Raw genomic sequence first — 21,785 nt, 5'->3', positions numbered from 1 at the left:
TTTATAGAGAGCAGTCCTTGGAGTGAGCTGTCATGGAGCTTTGCTCAGGGGAGCTGCACGTTTGATGATGCCGACATATCCCTAGTGTCCATGGTATGCTTTTCAACAACCCTAATGGGTCTGTGTCACTTCCAGCTTAAGGCTGGCTCCTCTCCAAGTTGGGAAATGCCTGGACAGAGTGAGTTTGAGTTCAGAGAGAACCTCAGTCTCTGTTTGCTTGCCTCCCAAAACAGTGCTCCCTCAAACACCAGGAGATATGTGTTGCTGAGTCCTGTTTTGTTTTGGATTTTGTTTAAATAAGTAACAGGAGAAAGTCTCACGAACCCATCTTTCTGTTCAGATGGCACAAAACTTGAGTGCAAATATGATGTATTTCGCTCATCACTCAGGCTTTTAAACTAGTGTAAAATGATGATTTTGAAACATTAGCTTTTTTTTTCCTCCCACTTTGTCTTGACCTGAATTTAGGGAACCGACAGATTCTTTCCACCCTTCCTGTCCCCTGCAAGAAAAAATAAAGTTTTGGATTTCAGCAATTTTGATATTATTGTACCTAAAAGATCTAGTTGGAAATGCAATGAATATCTTGTTGATGACATCCCACTGACAACTGAAGTTAATAAGGGTTGTAAAAAGTCATTTACTTCAATTGACTTATTGAAAATGCACAAGGACTGTCAGTTTCATTAATGCAAAAAATGTAGGAAAAACCCTGCTCTCTTTCCTTTCTTCCTTTCTTTTTGAAGTTGCAAATATGTTGCGAATAAACTGCTAAATAGATTTAATATTTGACATAAAGAACCTCTGTCCCAGATGTTTGACATAATTTATGAATTACCACGCTTACAGAAAGTGCGTTATTGCTATGTGACTTTACCTTATTTTGTTGTAATGACTGGATATTATTCCTTGAGCAACAGGGAATAAAATAAATCACTAATAACTGGGTAATGTCCTGTAAAACACAGATATCAGCACAAATTATATTCATATACAAGCAGCACAGGTCAAGGTTCAGTTATATAGTGAAAAATTTAGCATACCCATTTTAAGGGTCTGTCTTAAAATACTTTTAAGCCATTCCTTAATTTTGCTAATGTTTTGGAATTGTGTTTTCTAGGGAGGACAACTCATCAGAAGCCACTCTGTTCCCTCTTCTGTAAAGTGAGCAAATTTTATTGTTGCACTAAGTCACTCACGAGGATGAGAAACAATGTCTTTAATGCTGAAGATTTCATCCATGACAATTAGGATTCCTTTTTCCAGTGACTGCATTTTCACCTTCAAATCCCAAAGGTCACAGAGAGGTAATGTTTTCATTAAAACATACCTGCTAAGGTGACCTAAGCCTTAACATAAACAAAGTCTTTTAAATGCAGACACCTGAAATACCTTGGTTTTCAATCCTGGCTCCAGTGTTTGAATCTCAAAGGTGAAGAAGGCATACCAAATTCCTTTGAAGCCCAGTTTTCTAACCCTAAACTACTTACTAGAGGCAGATTTCCACTTGAAAACAATTAATCATGCATGTGGGAATTACATTTTTAACGAATTTTAAATATGCAGCATTACACATGTATATGTGTGTTTCCGATTTGTAAAGATAGGCATTTTTTAAGTAAAAATATCCCAGCTTTTATTTTATAAATATAGCTTATGTTTTTATATGGACAAGTACTATTTCTCTCAATTAATGCAAGGGAGAGTAAGCCCAAGAACAAAACTTTCAGTACAGCATAGCTTATTACTGCGTATTAACCGATGAAGACGAAATTGTGTTGGATTTTAAGGGTGCAAATCATCATCAAACTATGTGCACAATTTACATAGATTAAGAATCTGAACCCCAGGTCTCACTAGTTTCTGTAAGGGTGAAGGAGTAGCTTTTCTATGAGCTCTGTATTTTAATATTGTCAAAACCTATACAGTTCAGCAGAGGTGTCATCTATGCTCCCAGCTGTCCCAACAGTCCATATCATGCTTCCTCCAAGCTCCTCTGGGAGGCAGCTGCCAGATTTATGTTCCTTCTGTTTGTACAAGGAAGCAGGATAAGTCTAACCTTAAGGATTTTCTGTCCCCACATCCTCACTGATCTCTCCAGCAACTTCTATTTTTCATTTAATTATTCTGGTCTTGTGTTATAAAGTATAAATTCTCTGTGTGCATGTTCCTGTCTTCTTGTCAGTGGATGGGAAACACAGAACATTCAAAATCTGTGGTTGTTGATAAATGGTAAATACAGGCAGCAGGAGAGAGTAGGATGCAATGTTCCTTCTCAGATGTCTCACTTACCAAATATGTTAAAAATTGCTAAAAATCATAGTGTATAAGGGAAATATTTACAGCTGCAGCAGGACTTGGTCACGCTTTGCTAATAAATGAAGAAATATTTAAGAATTTTTTTCCAGCTCAGATCTAATCTGTTGGATGCTTTCACCTTTCTATTAGTAGAGATCTATTTAGTGACCCATCTGAAATGAGCCCGGTGCTTATAATAATTGCTGTAAATTTCCACATTAAACAAATTAACATCAATAAAACATGCAACACACCTGGAAATTTTGCTGTTTGAAGGAAAAAGGCACCATGCTTTAGTAGATTGGGGTGATTTTGATGTCAGGAAGCTTCTTTGATACACAATATATAGGAACAAGTCTAAATGTTACTACTAACTTGTGTCTGTGCGTTAGGTGTGTAGCAAACCAAACTTCCTCAGATAATGCCCAAGATGACTACTTAGTGGAGAGAAGCACCTTTGGAGGAAAACAGAGGGAAGTGCTCCCTAACTCGATGTTAGCACCTAAGTTTAGGGTCTTAGGTGGATAAAGCATTCCTCTGCTGGCCTCAAAACCACCTATCTATCTCCATTGCCTGTACAGGCAACTTAGTTAAGGGAAAGTTCACATAACATAATTTTAGATATCTAAATTTCTTCAATTTTTTTTTTGTCAAGTGAAGTGAAAAAATATAGCAGCCCACTGAGGTCTGAAAAGACAGGAACAACAATAAACTGAGGTGATGGTCTTCAACCTCAGGAAGAACTTGCTCATTAAATGCATAGCGTCTTCTTGTTAAATGTATCAAATGTACAGATCAGAGTGTAGTGAACTTTTCCACTTAAAGCTTTAGCGCCACTCTTTCTTGGAAAAGCTAATTCTGCTGCTTTGTGATAGCATGGTCTTTGCAGTGCAGCACATTCCACTTTTGTTCAGTCAAGCCTGAATCTTCAAGAGCAGTAAAATTGCTCAAAAATAATAGCTAGATAATTATAAATTAAATATTATAACTAAAACTGGCCATATCACTGATGTGCTGTGTAAAATACAGAAGTTGGTAAAACATTTATTATACATTTAAACAGTGTAATGATTTAAGGAAATAATAAGACTGCAAGAAAAACTGAATTGTGGCTCTGTCCTGAAAATACGTACAGGTCTCCTTACCGGTATACTTGTTTTGTGGAATAAAAATGGATTGTCCATGTGTTTAATGTCTGCAAAGTTGCATGTCAGCAAATGCATGCAGGAGTTGAGTCTACTCATGGAAGGAAAATCAAGCAAAAAATTAATTCCAATGGAAGGAATCTAACAATTCAAGCCTGTATATACTAAAACAGTAACTTAGGAAAAGACTGAGTGAATGCATGTGTGACAAGAATGCCAATAACGGGTCACAGGAGTGTGAAACTGCCTTGGCTCTTGATCCAAAGTCAGTGGAGGTGTGTGGACTCCAGTGGGGTTTTGCACCAGGTCCTGAATGATCCCTCAGAGTAATCTCAACACTCATGAACACTGCCCAAAGAAATTAAATGGGTAGTATGGCCATGACTGGCTTTCCTTTCAACAGGTAACTGATTTCTATGATCATCAGCAGAGCTACATCAATCACAACAGCTACAGATCCATCTGGGGCCCAGATATGAATTTCTAATGGATTTGTTGGATGGATGAGGTCAGAAACAATAGGAGTCTACACTGGGATGCTCAGCCCTGACTTTTCAATTCTACTTCCTCAGAGTGAGAGAGAACGAGAGGGCAAATAAGGTGAGCAATCTTAATTACTCCACTTAATCCCCCACTACATGATGCTTAGATAGGTCAATGACGTAAGAACGTGATTACACGAGAGCAGACTTCAATACCTGCTTTGTACAGCTATACAAGGAGGTGTTGAGCTTGGGGTCCCTTGACAAGGTCTTTGCGAACCGCTCTGAGTAAGCTCAAGTTTGAAAACTGAGGGTCACATATATTCCACAGAAACTATTTGCTTTAAAGAGGAACCTTGGTTCATAAAATGGTTTCTCATATTTATTTTGATTTGATTTTCTTACAGCTTTTCATGTTCTGAGAGGGGGACGGGACTCTTTGCTAGGGTCTTTTCTTATATGTTTCCTACATTTCACGCTTGCAGTCTCAAAGGCTCTGAAAACAGATGTCTGGTTTGCAAAGCAGGTTTTATTTTTTTGGCAATGCCAGACATTTTACAGTAGAAAATACAAAACAAAAACAAAGCCAGTGACTTCTGATATCTTCTGTTTCCTTATCACCCTTTGTTATGCTTGTTAATCAGGGTGACTGGGAGTATTTTAAACATTCATAATGTATACATTTCTCCCCCCCCCCCCCAACATCTGTTTATTTCACAACAATATGAACCTTGGGAAAAAAAAAAAAGTAGCTGCTATTATATATTTTTTTCAACATGAAGAAGTAAACATGCAGCTTTCACATTTGCTACATCAAACGGATGCTATTTATTTAGTCGCTTGAGGCTGGAGGCCTGATCAGAAGAGAATTTCTTTTATGGCCTAAGGTAGTGAACTATTTTTAATAAGAACAATGCTTAAGGAAAAGAAAATTCCTAAAAAACCTCTTCAATCAGTTGGAGGGGAGAGAAGGGAAATCCCCTCTTGTGGTAAGGAAAGGTAACGAGCTACTGCTCCATTACACATCCAGCGTGGGCTGCCTTAACCTTCCTGCATTGGCGGAGGGAGATGTGTCACCAGGCATCACCTCATCTGAAAGTAAACGTAAAAACACATCACAAGAATCAAATACCAAAAAGTTCCTGTTTCTCCCCTGTGTATGAGCAGAGATGAGGGCAACCAGATCAGCTCTCGATGCCTGGGCTGGGGACATCACCAAGCAGGTGATGCCCAACCTGTCATTCTCTTCCACAGCTTCGTGCTTGTTTTGCTCAATAGTGCATGCCCAAGCATTCAAATACTCAAGAGAAAATAAGAAATGCTAAAAATAATAAATATGGAATTTTATTTATTGCCCTCCCACAAGCAAGTGAAATGGCCCAAGGCAGAGGTAGTTGTCTGGGTGAAAATCATCCAGGAACCAGCTCAAGCCTTGTTCCCTAACCTTATTCAGTTTACGAGTATAGACATAGCCCAAGGTCTTCTTTTTTTAAACTACTTGCCAACAACATGCAAGCTAGAAATTAGAATCAGCTGAATGAAAGCTGATGTAAACAATTTCAGAAACCAAGACTATTGAACCCATCATCAAGAATCATAAGACTCACAATAAAAACAAGACATGAAGGTTTCATTTTTATATTTTCAGAGTTAAGCGTTAACTTGAAACAACAATATATTTGTCACTTGGTTTCTGTCTTCAACGTGAGCAATTAATTATGAGTGCAAAACCAGGAAAGATGACTGATTGTGCACAGCCAAACTGAAATACACAATTTGAAACACAATACAAATATTGTAAGAATATGACAGAATTTGAAACTTCAAAATTTCTTTTAGACTGTCATTACTATATTTGGATAATAGAAAAGATTCTGGAAACTATAATCTGAGTTTTTAAGTAATAAAAATGTTGGAGTTTTACTCTTTAGGCGTCAGATTTCAGAGTATTTCAAATGGTCTTTTAACCACAATGAAAACTTTGTCTTACAACCACATTTCCCAGAAAGTGTTTTGGTTTTCTTCTGCGTACAAAACTCTCCAAATAAACAGATACAGTCTGCTTTGCAACCTATCCCTTTGGTGAGAAAATGCACCCTTGCTGTCTTGACTAACAAATAATAAGCAACATGTTAATGTGAAAAGATAAAACAAGACTCTGAAATGCTCATTTGGGTCAAAATGAGTTTATTTCCCAGGGCATAGGGAATCCCAGCTGAATTGGTTGCTGCAGTGACACAAGAAACATGCAAACCGTACCCTCGATTAGAATCTGGGAGAGAGAGATAAAAGGTTTATCTGTGTGACAAGAGCTGTGTGATGGACTACTAGATGACACTTTTTTACATTTGCTTAAATCTCACAGCTTCTGTTGCTGCTTTGTCACAAAAAAAAACCCCAAAAAACAAAAAACCCACACAAATTAATAATCTTGCCTTTCAAGGAAGACTTTCTGGCAAACAAAAGTGATAAGAGCAAATATGTAAATATCATTAATATTTTGCTTCAGAAACACATGCAAAGACATGCATGTGTGTGTGTAAATGTTTAGGCACCATCATACACTGTAACATGTAAATCTGCCCGTGTGTGTTTGTTTATGTGTATTTGTGTTTCACACGCCCTTTAGCAGGTCAAGATCTTCAGGCACTCATATGTTTGAGTTGGCATAACCATGGATAAGCAGATACTACTGCATGAACCTATGGCCATAATTTGCGATACAGATACATATATACTGTACCTATATGTGCCCAAACATAAATATGTGTATGTATATATTCACAAATATCTCTATGTATACATACACATATAACCAGACTATCATGAGGTAATGTACTCATGAATATTTGTGTTTATATATATCAATACACATATATCTTCATTTACGTAATACATGCATGCACATTATACATGCATATGTATTAATACATATATTGTGCAAAAAATATATATGCATATATATATATATAAATATGCAAAAAAATACATGAAAACCTAAGTTTAAATAGGGTTTGACCTACTTTAATCTCCACTTAATGCTTTGTCTTGGACAGGAGGCTCCAGTGAGACATTGTGATGACCTGATGTAATTCAACTGTGTCCTTGATGTGAGTTCAGGGTGGTCACAGTCACACAGTGGTGGACTAAATGAATCAGGTAGATGGCTATAAATGAGAGATGAGGTGACAGAGGAGCAGACCTTGCAAAGTGTGATGAGGATAAGGAGTATAGCCAGCTCCTTAATCAGATTTCCCAGATTACTGTATTGTATTTGTTTATGGGTTTAGTGTGGATAAAAGTTGCTGCCTCTTGTCTTGAAATTTCTTTAACTACTTCCTATAGCGCAAAGCTATAACTCACTCCCACTCACTCCACAGTTAGATGTGGAAAGGCCTATAGGGAAAGACCTTTGTTTCAGAGGGCTTCATAAATTCTGTCAAAGGACAATAATCCTCCTAGAGATTAATTTAGTCTTGTTTTTCCTTTAAAAACACAAAACCAGGGGAATTTCCCACACAAAGAAATGTCAGATTTGAAGTTGCATATGGTCGTATCCTATGTACTTGTCCTGGTTTTGGCTGGGATAAAGTTAATTTTCTTTCTAGTAGCTGGTATAGTGCTGTGTTTTGGATTTAGGATGAGAATAATGTTGGTAACACACTGATGTTTGGTTACTGCTGAGCAGTGCTTACACAGAGTCAAGGCCTTTTCTGCTTCTCACCCCACCCTGCCAACGAGTAGGCTGGGGGGGCACAAGAAGTTGGGAGGGGACACGGCTGGGACAGCTGACCCCAACTGACCAAAGGGATATTCCATACGATATGACGTCACGCTCAGTAAATAAACTAGGGGAAAAACTGGCCAGGGGTCCGCTGCTCGGGAACCGGCTGGGCATCGGTCAGCAGGTGGTGAGCAATTGCATTGTGCATCACTTGTTTTGTATATTCTTTTATCATTATTATTATTTTCCCTTTCTTTTCTGCCCCATTAAGTTGTCTTTATCTGAACTCATGAGTTTTACCTTTTTTATTTTTTGATTCTCTCCCCCATTCCACTGAGGAGGAGTGAGTGAATGGCTGTGTGGTGTTTAGCTGCCTGCCAGGTTAAACCACAACCATACTGCATCACTGAGTACTTATCAAAGCAGAATTAACACTGCCAGCAGCTTTGAGGCATATGCCGTTTGCAAAATATCATAACCAAATATACCTACAGGCTTATTCCCTCCACCCATTCTTCCCTAAGCTGGAGTTCACATCCTGCTCTTCAAGATCATGTTCAAGTACATAATTCATAATTGCACTAAGCGCTTTTCACTGCTGATTTTCTTGAGTTTTAGTGGTTGCATCGCGCTGGGCCCAGAACGTGACAACTGATCAGATAGGTGGTCTAAGATGACTTTTCACCTATCTGATTCTTCAGCTAGCTGGAAATGATAGTGGCTTCCCAGTGTAGCTTGCAGCAAACCAAAAGCTACTATAGATCACATCAAGAACAGTTTTACTTCCTAAATGGGGTTATGACTCACAGTCTTTTTGGATTTCAATAAGACTGATGACATTGCCTTTGTCATCTCTCCCTTTCCCCTGCCTCACCTGTCTGCCAGATGCTGTCTTTCACAGAGACAACGAAGTTGCCTGTTCGTTCTGCTGCTTCATAGCCTCAAGTTAGTGTGGTTTAACTTCCCAGATAGGGCTACCAAGCTGTGGCATCCAAAGATCTAATACTTATTTGCTTCTGTTATCTCAGAGAGCTAATCATCAGCTAACGGCCTGAGGGACAACTGGTCATGGTGTGGCTTCAGCTGTTCAAGATAAACAGGAACCAGATGGGAGGTACTGAGAATGTATCTATGTTCTACATACCCATCAATAGCTATAATCTGCATCTGAGTTACATTTCCTTGGTGGCTGGTGGAGGAAAATGGTCACTTTTAAAAATTAATCTTAAAATAAATGTGTAGAATAGGCTGTATTAATCATATGTCTTGACTATCAGGGGATCTCAGGAAGATTATGTGGGATGTAGACATCCAAAAATAAGAGAAGTGAATTCACTCCCCAGTAAGTTGAAATCTTAGGACTTCTCCTTGATCACTGCAGTAGAGAGCTGATGATCAGAAATATGTTAATCTAAAATAACTCATTCGGGTTAGACTGTAAATTTGTGTCCCAGGTGCTCTGAAATTGTCCAAACAAAATTTTGCACTGGTTAGTTTCTAGAAGCATCAAGGAAAAATATCTATATAATGTGTGGTGTATATATGTATAGGTATACGTATACATATATGTATATGTGTGTGTATATATATATGCGGGAGAGCCAAAAAGTAAACTAAAATGAAAATGCACCAAAAATGAACTAACAGAAGTTACTCTACATAGAGCAAATCTGTTCTCCATGTCTACCTTAATCCATGCATTGCAATTAAATCCACTTCTCTGCACCTGAGTCTATTCACGACATCAAAGCCAACCCACTAAAAGTACTTATTTCACAATAATTCAGCTATTAATTGGTGTTTTCCTCCCCTGCTCCCCCCATCCCAGCCCTCTTACTGTCTTCCTGGGATGATTTATCATGAATGGTGAAAATTTGCATGTCCCCTTGTAGTGCAGAGTAACTGGAAAGTGTGAATGGTGTTTGGAAGGACTCATTGTCTGATTTATGTTATGCCAAAAATAAGCACTTCTGCTCAGGCTCAGCCTTGTTAACAAATTTCTTCATCCACAGGTAAAGCCATCACTGCTGCCAAATTATGCAGTAATGCAGACTCAGCAGGACTAGTTCTTCTTCAAATCATAATGCCAACGATTTTTTTTTTTTACTTACTCTTGATTTACATCTGTTTAAGGGTGGGTGAATGAGGTCTAATGACCACGAGAAAGGTTGCTCTTGATTTGTTCTGCTGAGTGAGCATCAAGCTTACTATTCCAGGGAAAATCCACCTGATCCATACTAGATCTTAAAATATACTGGGTATTAAAATGACAAACTTTGATTTCCTTTTTCTTTCAACTGGAACACAAACAGATATAAAAAAGGGGTAACAGGGTGAGTGATTCTGCATTGAATTGCCGTGTAGTTTCTACCACTTCCACTGCAATACCAGTTGCAGAGGCAGTGAGTGGGAAAGCTGTGATTAGAGCTGGCCTGCCCTTGCAGTTTCCACTCTCAGGGGAATTCCTGCATTTGGAAATTAGTCCTTGTTCTGAATCACAACAAAGCGGTTTTTCTCAGAATTTTCCAGGAACTGAAATGAAATAATGATAAAAGATTCAGGTCAATCAAAGCATTTAATTTCACTTGTAGATTTTTCTTTTCTTCAAAACAATTACTGTGTCAAATAAATGCATTTTAAAGTTATTTTGAAACAAAAATAAAAATATTACAGTACAATACAATTGAATGTTATTTTTTTTCTTCTTCTGGTAGAAATAGTTACAACTTCATATAATTGCATTCAAAGCTTCTATTTTGATTAGAGCATTTCGTGATAGGGGTAGAAGATAGCAGGGTGGAGGAATTTTAAGCTAACTTCAGCTGTGCCAGGGTAAAGCACAGGCTCATGGGTCTCTGCAGGAGAGTAGTTCCTAAGCTATGTGTTTAATGTGGAGTTATTCCCTACCAAACTTCATAAAAAGACATAATGGGTTTACCTTTTTTAAAATGCTCAGAAGAAATCACTGCTTTTGAGTAGTTGCTCATCACTTTGGTCAAGGATCTACTTTCTAATCATGTATCTCCAGCTTTCCTTCGTAACATATTAATGGTTTTAGAGTTTTATTTATTAATTGGAAAAAGAGAGTTGTTTGTACAGTTTCACCTGTACAAGCCAAAAGACAGAGCTGATTCCTGCACAGAATTGTGCTATCAGCTCCAATAAGGTAAATGCAGAGAAACTATCCTGTAAGAGTAGTATCACCCCAGTCTAAAAGGAAAGCCAGCGTCCTCTGAAGGGAGGACGGCAACACCGGCACCAACCTGTCTGTCCTCATCACATGGATAAACAGCAAAGCAATGCCAACCAACCCAAATACCTCTCAGTGAGACATGAACGCTGATAAATATTTGTGGGATCTCTTGATTTGTTTTCATTTGAAGAAAAGGAGGTAGATACTTTTGGAAATTGTGTCTAGCATGTAGCTGGAGCTGGTTGTTTATCCATTGATTAGGATCTTAATTAATGCTTTTTGGGGGCTGGATTTCACTGTAAAGAGGTCATAATATTAGCTGTTTGTATGGACAAAAAAAAGACATCTCTGTCCAAAATTTCACAATCAAAAGTTTTCAGGTCTGAGCTGGAAAGCGAAAGCATTCAGCTTCCAAGGGGGCTGATTTTGTGAAAGTCAGATATTCTGAAGGAATCAAAAAAATCACGTTTCGACCCAAAATCTATTTGGAAACCTTCTTCCTGACCACTGACATTGACAGCAGAGGCAGAAATAGGTCCTGTTTATGGTAAGCACTATTCAAGTGCACGAGAAAGAATCACTCCCATCCCCAAAGTTTTCACAGCCTAAGCAAGTGGTTTGTAAAGGCAACATTACTGCCTACTGTTCGCTGAAAGAAGATAAATGCACACAGGAAATCTGCGGCAGAGGCACAGCTAGAATTAAATCTGCTGAATGCCGTGTTAGTATTGAAATGGAAAGCTCTCTTTGCCTTCTGTATAAGTTTAGTAGAAGTTCTGCTGAACTGGGACCCCGGACTTCTCATCCAGAGACGTCGACTTGCCCTGCGCCTCAGTTTCACTATCTGCAGGGAGAGTAATAATGTTATTTACATCAGATTATCATTTACATCAGGTTAGTCATGAAAATGTTGTAGAATTCTATGGCATTTATTAAAATGCTATGAAAGAACAAGATTCATCCACCAGTCATTACTCATTGTATAGGATTACTCACAGGGTAGGATTTTTCCTGATCAGATGCCCACCATCCTTTTAACCAAAAAAATAATGTGACTAAGAGAAATTACTGTAATGTTGATAGTGAATGACAAATACTTTTGATCCATTAATAATTCTTCATATTTTTAAAGAAATAACCGAATGAAAAATAGCCTTTCTGCAAATGTTCCTATGAACTAAAGCCGCTTACTGCAAATAGGCATGAGCAATGAATTAAAAACACGCACCAGATTTTGATCTCAGTTCAACAAGTTTTGCTTGGGCACAAGTCCATTGGCTTCTTCACCCAACCGAGTGAGACACAAATCAGGCTGACATACGTATGCATGTCAGATAAAAGTGTGCAGGGTTATGTCCATATTAGTCATGCGATAACAGGACAGATACATGTTAGGGTGGAACAGTGTTAGCAAATTATCTCACAAAAGGCTATTTGTCTTCCTTGGGATGTGTGCCACCATTTTAACAAGTCTGAATAAATCTACATTCCTGACTTCCCGTCATGGAGACTTAATCCAGCTCGGTCAGCAAAGGGATGAAGGCTACAATAAAGGGGTTGGAGAAGGAAAAGCTTTCAGAAGGTCTTGCATTTGCCCTCCTGTGGGGCCATGTTTCTGCACTCAGACTCACCAAGGTGCCCAGCAGCACGCTGGGGAGAGGGTGAAAGAACAGACTCGTTAGAGACACCTGCAATCCCGCTATGATGTGGCTGGCTGGATTCCCTTCATAATCACTGGCCAGATGTTGAATCATCAGTGATGTGTTTCATCTTACCTGCTGTAGCAGCAGCTGTTTCTGTGTTGACTACGAAGGGAGCTGAGGGGGACTAGCTTGGGTAAGGTGTGTTTGTCTTGTTGGATGCAGGTAAATTTGACTCGAATCATGAGTCAGAGCTCCCCATGCCTGGCAACCTTCCGCTGAAGGCAAAGTGTTAAGCCACTTCATTTTACCTGTTGTTGTATTAAACGGCAGTTACATGATGGCATGCCTGAGCCCTCTGCACCACAGGTCCCTTCTCTGTGACAGTAAGAGCATCGTCACAGCAGAAACAGCTGACATTTAAGCTCCCAGTTGGCCTTGCTTAAACCACCACTGATTTGCCCTGAAATGCACCAGGAGCACTCACATTTTCTGTTTTTCAGCAGCAGTTGCAGCAGCCTGTAGCTAAAAGCTGTAGCAAACATTAACTCCTTAAACTTCTTCAGCTAAATACACAAAGCTGTCCTGCCTACACCTTAAATTAATCAAGCACAGATTCATAGCGAGGGGTGAGCAGTGAAAAAGAGAGCATTAGACCTATTTTCCTCTCCCCAAAATTCAGCAGAGTAGAATGAATGACGTAGATCGCATCCGCCCATGCTCACAACCTCTGCCTGCCTGCTGCTTTTAGGTTATGAGCTCTTTCATAACTAGCCTCTGACATACAGTTATTTACAAAACAAATTTCAGATCACGGGATCTTGCTGCCAGCTACCAAATATTATTTGCTATACTGACTCTGGAACAGGTATAGATTGAGGAAAATAGCTCTGGTCAACTCCTAACCCTGTTTACTGGAGCAGGACCTAAATTGTGAAGTTTACATATTGTTTAATACCGTGACCTCTGTGCACTTGTTAATCCCCCATCCACTGCTCTGCAGCTTCTTTCTTGTCCACAGCCTCCAGACTAATACCCAGAAAGATGCCTGGATTTCTGAAACTGCAAACCACGCAGCTGTCAAATTCGCAGGGGACATTTTGTTGAGTCAGCACACCACCGCAGCACGAGCACAGCTATAGGATCTTCCTATGGATAATCACATCTTCACATGCACCTTCCCGCTGCAGCAGGATTTTGATACTAGCAGCAAGATTGCTTCTCACTCTCAGGGCAAGCTGAACTACAACCAGAGAAAAGACTTCAGAGTCTATTATCCATATAAATAACATTTAAAAAACCAATGTTTATATCCTTTCAATCACCAGTTTTTCCCCATTGTGATGATTTAAAAAAAAAAAAATAAACAGCTATCAGATTTTATTCTTGGTGGTTTTGTACTCAGGAATATTTAATTTGTATTATGAACTCGGGAATATTCTCTTTTGGCCAGAAATACTCGGTGCTTCATTGGTGCAGACTGAGAGTATGGGCTCACAGAGAAGGAAGGAGGACATATATCCACAGTGTATCACTCCTCTACAGTATGTGCACACTGATGTGTATTTATCTTACTGCACACACAAGCTATCTCATCCCTCTTTTATGGAGAGTTTAGTTCCTTCACATTTTTTCTGCATGCATCGCAGGCAGTGCTCAGGATGCAGCCAATGTGTTGAAAGTTCACACCGTAGCTACATCTTAGTCATTACTTGTATAACTGTACACTTAAAATCACTGTGATGAAGATGGTGGAGCTACACTAGTGTGTAGGTAATAGGGGAGCAGAATAAAGGCACTTTCCTTCCATATAAAGCTACTGTTGCAGCTGGAAAAAAATGTGGGGACACTTGGAATGGCACTTCACCAAATGAAATTTCAGATGGCTCAAGACGAGTCGAAGAGGAAGATCCTTCCTGGAGGATATTCACTGAGAGAGAAATCAAAGCAGCTAGGCACATAGATCCCACGTCAGAATGGTTGTATATAGAACCCAGGTATATGTGCCCAAAATAGAAAACCTGGCAGTGCCTGTCATGACGAGTTTCACTGCAAAACACTGATTCAGCAGTTCTGTACCATGTGTAAGAAAAAAAAGTGTCAGTGCTTCTACAACCAAGCTTATTGGCATATTTGATTATTAATAAATATTGAAAAGAAATTACCTTGTAGTCCTACTAGAAAAGAATCTGTTCCCTCCAAGAAAGTGTCTTTTTGCTCTTCCATCTTAGAAAATCTTTATTCTAGGAAACAGCGGCTCTCCTCCAGGAAATTTTGCTATTTAAACCTCAGTTTTCCTGAAATGTGGCAAAACAAAAATGACACTAATTTGAAAGCTTTGAAATAGCAGTTCAAAAGGAAACATTTCATTTGGAAGTATCTTATTAAAAATCAAGCAATTCTCAACATAAATACTTTCCAGGCCAAAAAAAAAAAAAAAAAAAAAAAAAAGACTCAGCCTCATACCTTTCCTGAAAAAGAAAATAATCTTACTTAGGTAACTAATTGCCCCTGTGAATATCTTTTGTTTGTTTTTGTTGTTTTGTTTTTTTTTTTTAATAGTGGGTATAGTGCTAAATAGGTGTGCAGTCCCTGAATAAGTTTGATAGAAAATAACTGAGGGCAAATAACACAGAAAAGGAGGAGGAGGCTTTGAAATTAGATTGTGTAAGATGTTATTGGGAAATATTAAGCAAAGGCCTTCCCTGAAACACAATCATGTTAATATCGAAATTAAGTACCTTTTAAATATATGATGCATACTTCACAATATAGATTCTCCCAGGGCTTTGATTATGAGGTGACAGGAACAAGCCTATAATCAGTATTATATGGTGATTTCAATTTAAAGCAGATTGTTCTGTAATCACCACTACATAAGCGAGTTGTCCTTCAATAGCTAAGAAGGAATTAGGACCCAGAGCAAAGGTAAACATGCAAGCCTATTTAAGTGTTGGCTATTTTTTTTACAATAGTCTAATGGAACCTGGAATTTGGATATTTCTGAATAGTTTTAGCAATTGCAGGTTAGATCCTGTCTTGCATCTAGATCCTTTTCATGTATCAGGTCAACATTTATTCTGTATAATGGAACAGATTGTCTTGAGGGAAATGATGCCTTCAAAAATGTTTGCTCTGTACCTTTGGCCTGAGGCATCATCCTTGGAGACCAAGTCATTTGAAGCAATGAAATAGCCTCTAAATGGAGCTGTGAAAATCATAATAACATCTGGCATGGTGAAACAGGAATTAGTAATTATCATCTCCCAGCAGAGCAATGGGAACCAGCTATTCTCTGTCCATCAAGAAGAAAATAATTAATGTTTAAAAAAAAAGACATCTTAAAGAGCCAAATTAAGTTTACCTAATCAAATGCTCTAATACATGGAAATTTGTCTGGATCACCATTTAACTAAGTGGTTATTCAAATGGGTGTGTAGTATTTAACATGAATCTGAGATATTTGCTCCCTTTACATCCCATGGCAACACATTCCATAAGTTAATTATATGCTGTCTTAAAAAAAAAAATAAAGCATTTAATCCGTTTCACGGTGGCTATGTAGCTCTTCAAATGCCTAGAACAGTTAGCATCTTGGTAAGGGCATCAGCTCAGCAATTTTTAAAACCAAAAGGGCTTATTTTGTTATCGTGTTTGATCTATTAAATGATAAAGGCCAAGGGACTTCTCTGAAGTTATTCCTGCTTTAACAGCACTGGATCCTGACCTTACAGGAGAGATCACTCTAGATTTGAAAAAGTCTGGTAGTAAAAGGAGTTGTTCCAATATTTAATTACTTTCATTTATTCCAGGCTGTGTTTGTTTAGCTTCCACTTCCACCTTTTGGACATTGTTATACCCTTGTTTGGTAGAATAACTATCCTCCTTCTTGTCCATCATTGATTTTTGGTCAAGGTGTAACACATCCTGTTTGCTTGGGTCCACGTTAGACAATTCAGATCACAGTTGGGCCTTTTTCATGATTCACATCTCCTGTGCATTTTGTACCAATAATATATTTTTGTCAGCACTGACTTAAAGGTTTCTTGCAGGCATGATGTCAAATGATCAATTCAGGCCCACAGTGCTTAAAAATGATGCTTTTTAGTCAATGACCTGCTCCAGTCATCTCTGTGTAACAAGCCAGGAGCTTCTACACGGTCCTTCATTAGACTTCTCCAAAGCTAAGACACGGAATGTTCCAGATACCACATCTCCTTTCCCAGGCAAATTAGTCCTGAACAAATAACACTGCTCTAACCCAGATTTCTAAAACGTATAATCCCTTCCTAGCGGTGTTCTGTTAACCTCTGATGAACCTTGCCCTCTTGTTTGGACTGTTGAATCTGCCTTGAAAGAGAAATGCTACTGCTGTCCAGAGACAGTGAGTCCATTAGCGCTGGCAGAGGTATTTCCTGAAGATCAGCTGTCTGATCCTAGCCGGGGTATTGCATGACTGAATTCATCTCAAGCAAGCCAGAAGAATCCTTTTTGTCCGGAAACTTTGACCTTCTGTGTGAATTGGATCCTGAATGACTTCCTGTTAAGCTAGGGAATGTCCATTCCACCAGAAAAGGGACCTAAGGAGGTACTGGTGGATGTGAGAAAGCGGACGTTTATCTGAGTTGCAATACTCTGAGGAGATAATTTGGCTACCAGGTGGCCAGAGCTTTTGCAACGAAACCTGTCAATGTATTCCTTGGTATGTCAGGAGCAGTATCTCCAGGATGCTCCATGGACCAAGACATAGGACACCAGAGGCAGAGAGGTCCTGGCAGAGGTTCCAGGATGCTCTTTGGACTTTGCAGGGAGCAGATGGGACCAGTTTTAGGTCACCTGGGATTATGAGACCATATCCTTGATGGTTCTTCACAGATGGGTGCAGGCCTGAACTCCAAAACCTGATGTCCTCCCATGGTATAAAAGTTCACATCTGAACATTAGGGTTTTTTTCAAGTGGAATAAAACATAGAAATATAGCACCACAGAAAAAGAGCAGTTATGACAAGATAAAACACCGTTCACATTCATGCCAATGGTTTCTTAATTCTTTTTTCTAGCTTTTTTTCATTCTGACCCTTCTATATTATAAGGAATTTCAAAACGACTTTAAAATATGCTTTTAAAAGTACCAACAAAGTATGAATTAATTCTTTAAAAGAAGGCATGCCACATTAGAAACCTCTGTGCATCATTGATACTGTAACTTAGATTACTTCAGAATATCCTAGGGCAAAAACTCACTGGGGTTTCTCTGAGCTGGCAGTGCAGATGGAAAGGTAACAGTTGTGACCAGACTTTTTGGGTATGAAAACACATAAGAGAGCTGTTTTCATTCCTCCATCATGTGACAGAGAAGTGGTCAAGTAAACTTTAGCAGTTCAGTCTGCCTACAGTTTTTAAAAATCACATGTAATCTGCAATGTAGATGGAGTAAAACAACACTAAACCTTCAGTGCCTGCTAGTTAACATAGCTGCCTTGCCAGCTCATGGCTAATGTTGCTCCTTATTTCTAGTTTCTTCTCCATACTTCAAGCTACTAAAAACCCACCCAGCATTTTTCTACCTTTATGTGCTTGTGTCAGAGATCCCACATTAGGCCCACAAATGCCAAAAGGAGCTTGCTCCATGGGTTGCACATTGGATGCAGCAGATCATGTTTCTCTTCCACCAGAGTTATGCAGAGGTTGCTCTAAATAGAAGCAGAGGCACGACGAGGCTGGGTGTTCACAAAGCATTCATCCTGCTCCAAATGGGATGAGAGACATCCTGAACCTTCTTCTGCCTGCTCTGGCTGGTGGATATCTGTGTGCTGGTGTGTGTGTGCCAGATGAGGGTGTGCTCCACACTGTCCTGCTGCAGCCTTGGCCTCAAGAAAGCCCACTCATCTGTCCCGGGCTCTGTTTTCTCTCTGCCTCCTGAGGGGTGGCCGCACTGGACAAAAAGATTGATGCAAATAAGAATTTTTCCCATTGAAATTATACAAGTTGGTTGACTGGAATATTTTATGAATTCATGCTGATCAAAGAGATTTGTTTCAATTGAGGGGGAAAAAAAAAAAGCAGTAGGAAAATGGGAAAAGGGTTTTGGAAAAAATGTAAATGTTTTCTTATTTGGATGCTTTAGAAGTAATTTGAGGTGGTGTTTCATTTAAAAATATACTTCAGTTTTATTTAGAGTAGAATAAACATCCTTTCCAAGGGCTCAGAAGTGCAACATTTCATTTCAGCCTGGAAAAAATAGACTTGAAGTAAAACTTCTTTTGCTGCTGTTCTTCTCGCTTTCACCTCTCATTTTCATGTCACTTAAAAAAAAAAAAAGTCAGAAACAGTATGAAAAAAGTAACTGTGAAACCCAGAAATGGTGGGACCCAGAAAAAGGCTTTCTGGGTTCCACATCTCTTTCCACATCTCATGTATTTTTGTAGAAACCTGTTGAGCTTCTTAGCATTTTTCGTTCATCTAACTGTATTCATGTGTATAGCAATGGTACATGATCTTACAGGAACTATCTGCTACTGAAAAGACAATGATATCTCCAGGTAAGGGGAAGACAATTTGCAATTTCTGCTACTGATGGTGATATGTCATCAGTGGAAATCTGAAAACCAGTGCAGGGTCCTCTGAGAAGGGGCCACTACCTGTCTATGAATCTTGCATTTTTTTTACAGAGAGCCATGAAACTAATTTTCAGTAGCTTTCCTCTTTTCTTCTCCCTGCCTGACTTCCAAAGAAAAGGTCAGGTCAAACTTCTGGCTGGTATAATAACTAATTACACCCCCTATTTGGCCTAGGATGTAGGATGAGGCATAAATTAGGACCTGATAGCTTAGTTGGTGCCGTGGCTGGTTATTAGATGTGTGTCAGCAAGCAAAGTTCTGATCAAAGCTCACAGTGAGGCAGTCAGAGGTCGTGAAGCATGGCTGGGGACTAATTGCTGGGCTGTGCGCTAAAAGGAAGTTTGCAATGAAAGGCCATTAAGCTGCAGCCTTTCCAATCGGTGGAGCAAAGCTATGGAGAAATGCTGATTGCTGAGCAGGCAGGGAAACGAGGGGGTCCGGCGTGGATCCTGCTCTGGGTGTTGGTGATGGCTCACCTCATTTCTAAAGAGCTTTCCTAAGGAAGGGCAGGATCTGCTCCTAAATGTCAGTCCTAGAAGGAGCTTATTAACCCATTCTCTTAATTTAAATGGGTTGGTGAAACGAAGCGAACCTTTTTTAAGAGCTGTTGCTTACAGAGAAATTTGGCTGGTTGTAAAATGAGCTGGCAGCAACAAAACTTCGTTCGTAGGGCAGAGAATGATGAGGGCAGAGGATTTAGTCAGACACTTGAAAAGCATACCAAGATCTTTGAATTACAGCTATTTAGAGAAAAAGTTATAACAGTTTATATAAGTTTATAGAAATTTATTCTTAAAAGTTTTCTACACACTCTGCACAGCCCATCAGCCGTGTTTTGCCCATTTTACAAACAGGGAAACTGAGGCAAAATGAAATAAGAGTCACTCTTTTTTTTTTTAACACACAGATTCCCACAGGTCAGATTTCCTGGAGTCCAAATGACATAGTTAAGCCGATTTGAAGAAGAATGAACAACCCTTTCCCTATTTTTTTTCCCTTCTGTTGCAGAAGTTAATCACTTGTACCTACCAGTCACATCTTCAGTCTTGTTTCCTTTCAGGTCTTTTTCAGAGCTTTGAGAAATTTTCCCAGTTAAACCTTTCTTGAGGATGGTATCCATCTCAATTTCTCTCTCCTCTTCCTCAGAAAATTTTGAATAAAATAAAATAAATCATGGCTTTCTGTACATTCAGTGAAGATGAGGAAAAACACTTCTATTTTTTAAACATTGGTATAATTTTTACGAATGTGAACAGTTTAAATGAACTAAGTATTTAAGTTATAACATGACAGAAGACCTAAATAGCAGAGAGCAAATATTTTCCTGTCTGTTTGGAAAGGGCATCTTGAATATAAACAATGATAAATAGCTAAGAAATGTCTGGTGGCTCTGTCCAAATATGGATTATCAGAACCAAAGCTGGAATTCCCATACAGAGAAATTTCCACTCCGTCAACATTTATTTTCAGTCTGGTTTGGGACAAAATGTAAACGTTTTTGGGGAAAGGAAAAGAATCTCATGAATGCTTCAGTCAGAAATGTTGAAATGTATTTGTGTCGCTTTGGCTTTCAGTTGCTCCCAGCTATGCTCTTGCAAAGTTAGAGAAATTGTAGCTTAGATGAGTCATGTTCAGTATTTCTTCATGAGTTTTTTGCCATAACTACATTTCTCATGAACTCACATGTCCCAACTCAAGGAACAGTTTCTTGATTCGTGAGTCAATATCCAGCCTGTTGGGCCATGTCACTTAATCTAAAAGGAGAACTGCAGATGGGACAAATACTGTTGCAGTTTTAGCTCAGAAAAAGCTCTTATACAAATTCCCACCTGGCTGGGAACCACTTTTCATCCCTCTCTCCTCCTTTTCCTTGCACCTGGCTCACATTTTCCTTTTTTTCCCCCTACCTGTCCTTGAGGTAGGACGTGAAGGTGTCATTGGCAATGGTAATTATTGACTGGCATAATACAATTACCAAGGCATATCACCAGCCTGTCAATGAAGTCATACCTTTTAAATGTACAGTTTATTATTTAAAGGCATGTAATGAACCTTAAAAAAAGTAAACTGTGGCTGTAGTTTTCTTTCTTTGGATCAAAGGAATTGTAGTTCCATGTAAATGAATGAATTTAGGGAAAAAACACTGAAACAAAGATTAAAATCTCTGTGTGGTATTTCGCAGGTGACACAGAAAACAAGAGCAACATTTAATAGGTTTTCTAGCTGCTGCAGCCCATTTTCTTTTAAAGAAAATCACTCACTGTGTTAAAGCAAGAAGAGAAAGAAAAATTTTGTTGTTGTTGGATTTGTCTTTTTCTTTCCCTTGGTACTGAAGAAAATGAGAAGAGAAATCTGTTTTATGTCTCTTTCTGTGCTTTTCATACAACTTAACTAGATTATTAGAAATGTTCAGTAATAACCTGTAGATGAAAGGAACGTTAACTCTTGAGTCTTTATTATGATTAAGGCTTGAAGTCATTTGAAAATTGTATGTGGAACATGATCTATTACATCTTATGGCAAATAGGAGCTCATATATTTAGGCTACAGCTAAAGAGTAACATCTGCCTATGTATTGAAGAATTAATTGCTAGCAAAAGAGAAACGAATATGTTTGTGACTTTGTACAGTAAACTCAGCAGTAAAGAGAATAAGGTCCTTATGTGGAAAATTGGAAAGTCAG

The sequence above is a fragment of the Platalea leucorodia genome (genome assembly GCF_965183815.1).
Source record: "Platalea leucorodia genome assembly, chromosome: 4".
Classification (NCBI taxonomy): Eukaryota; Metazoa; Chordata; class Aves; order Pelecaniformes; family Threskiornithidae; genus Platalea; species Platalea leucorodia.
The sequence above is the reverse complement of the archived record's forward strand: the minus strand, read 5'-3'. Positions refer to the sequence as shown.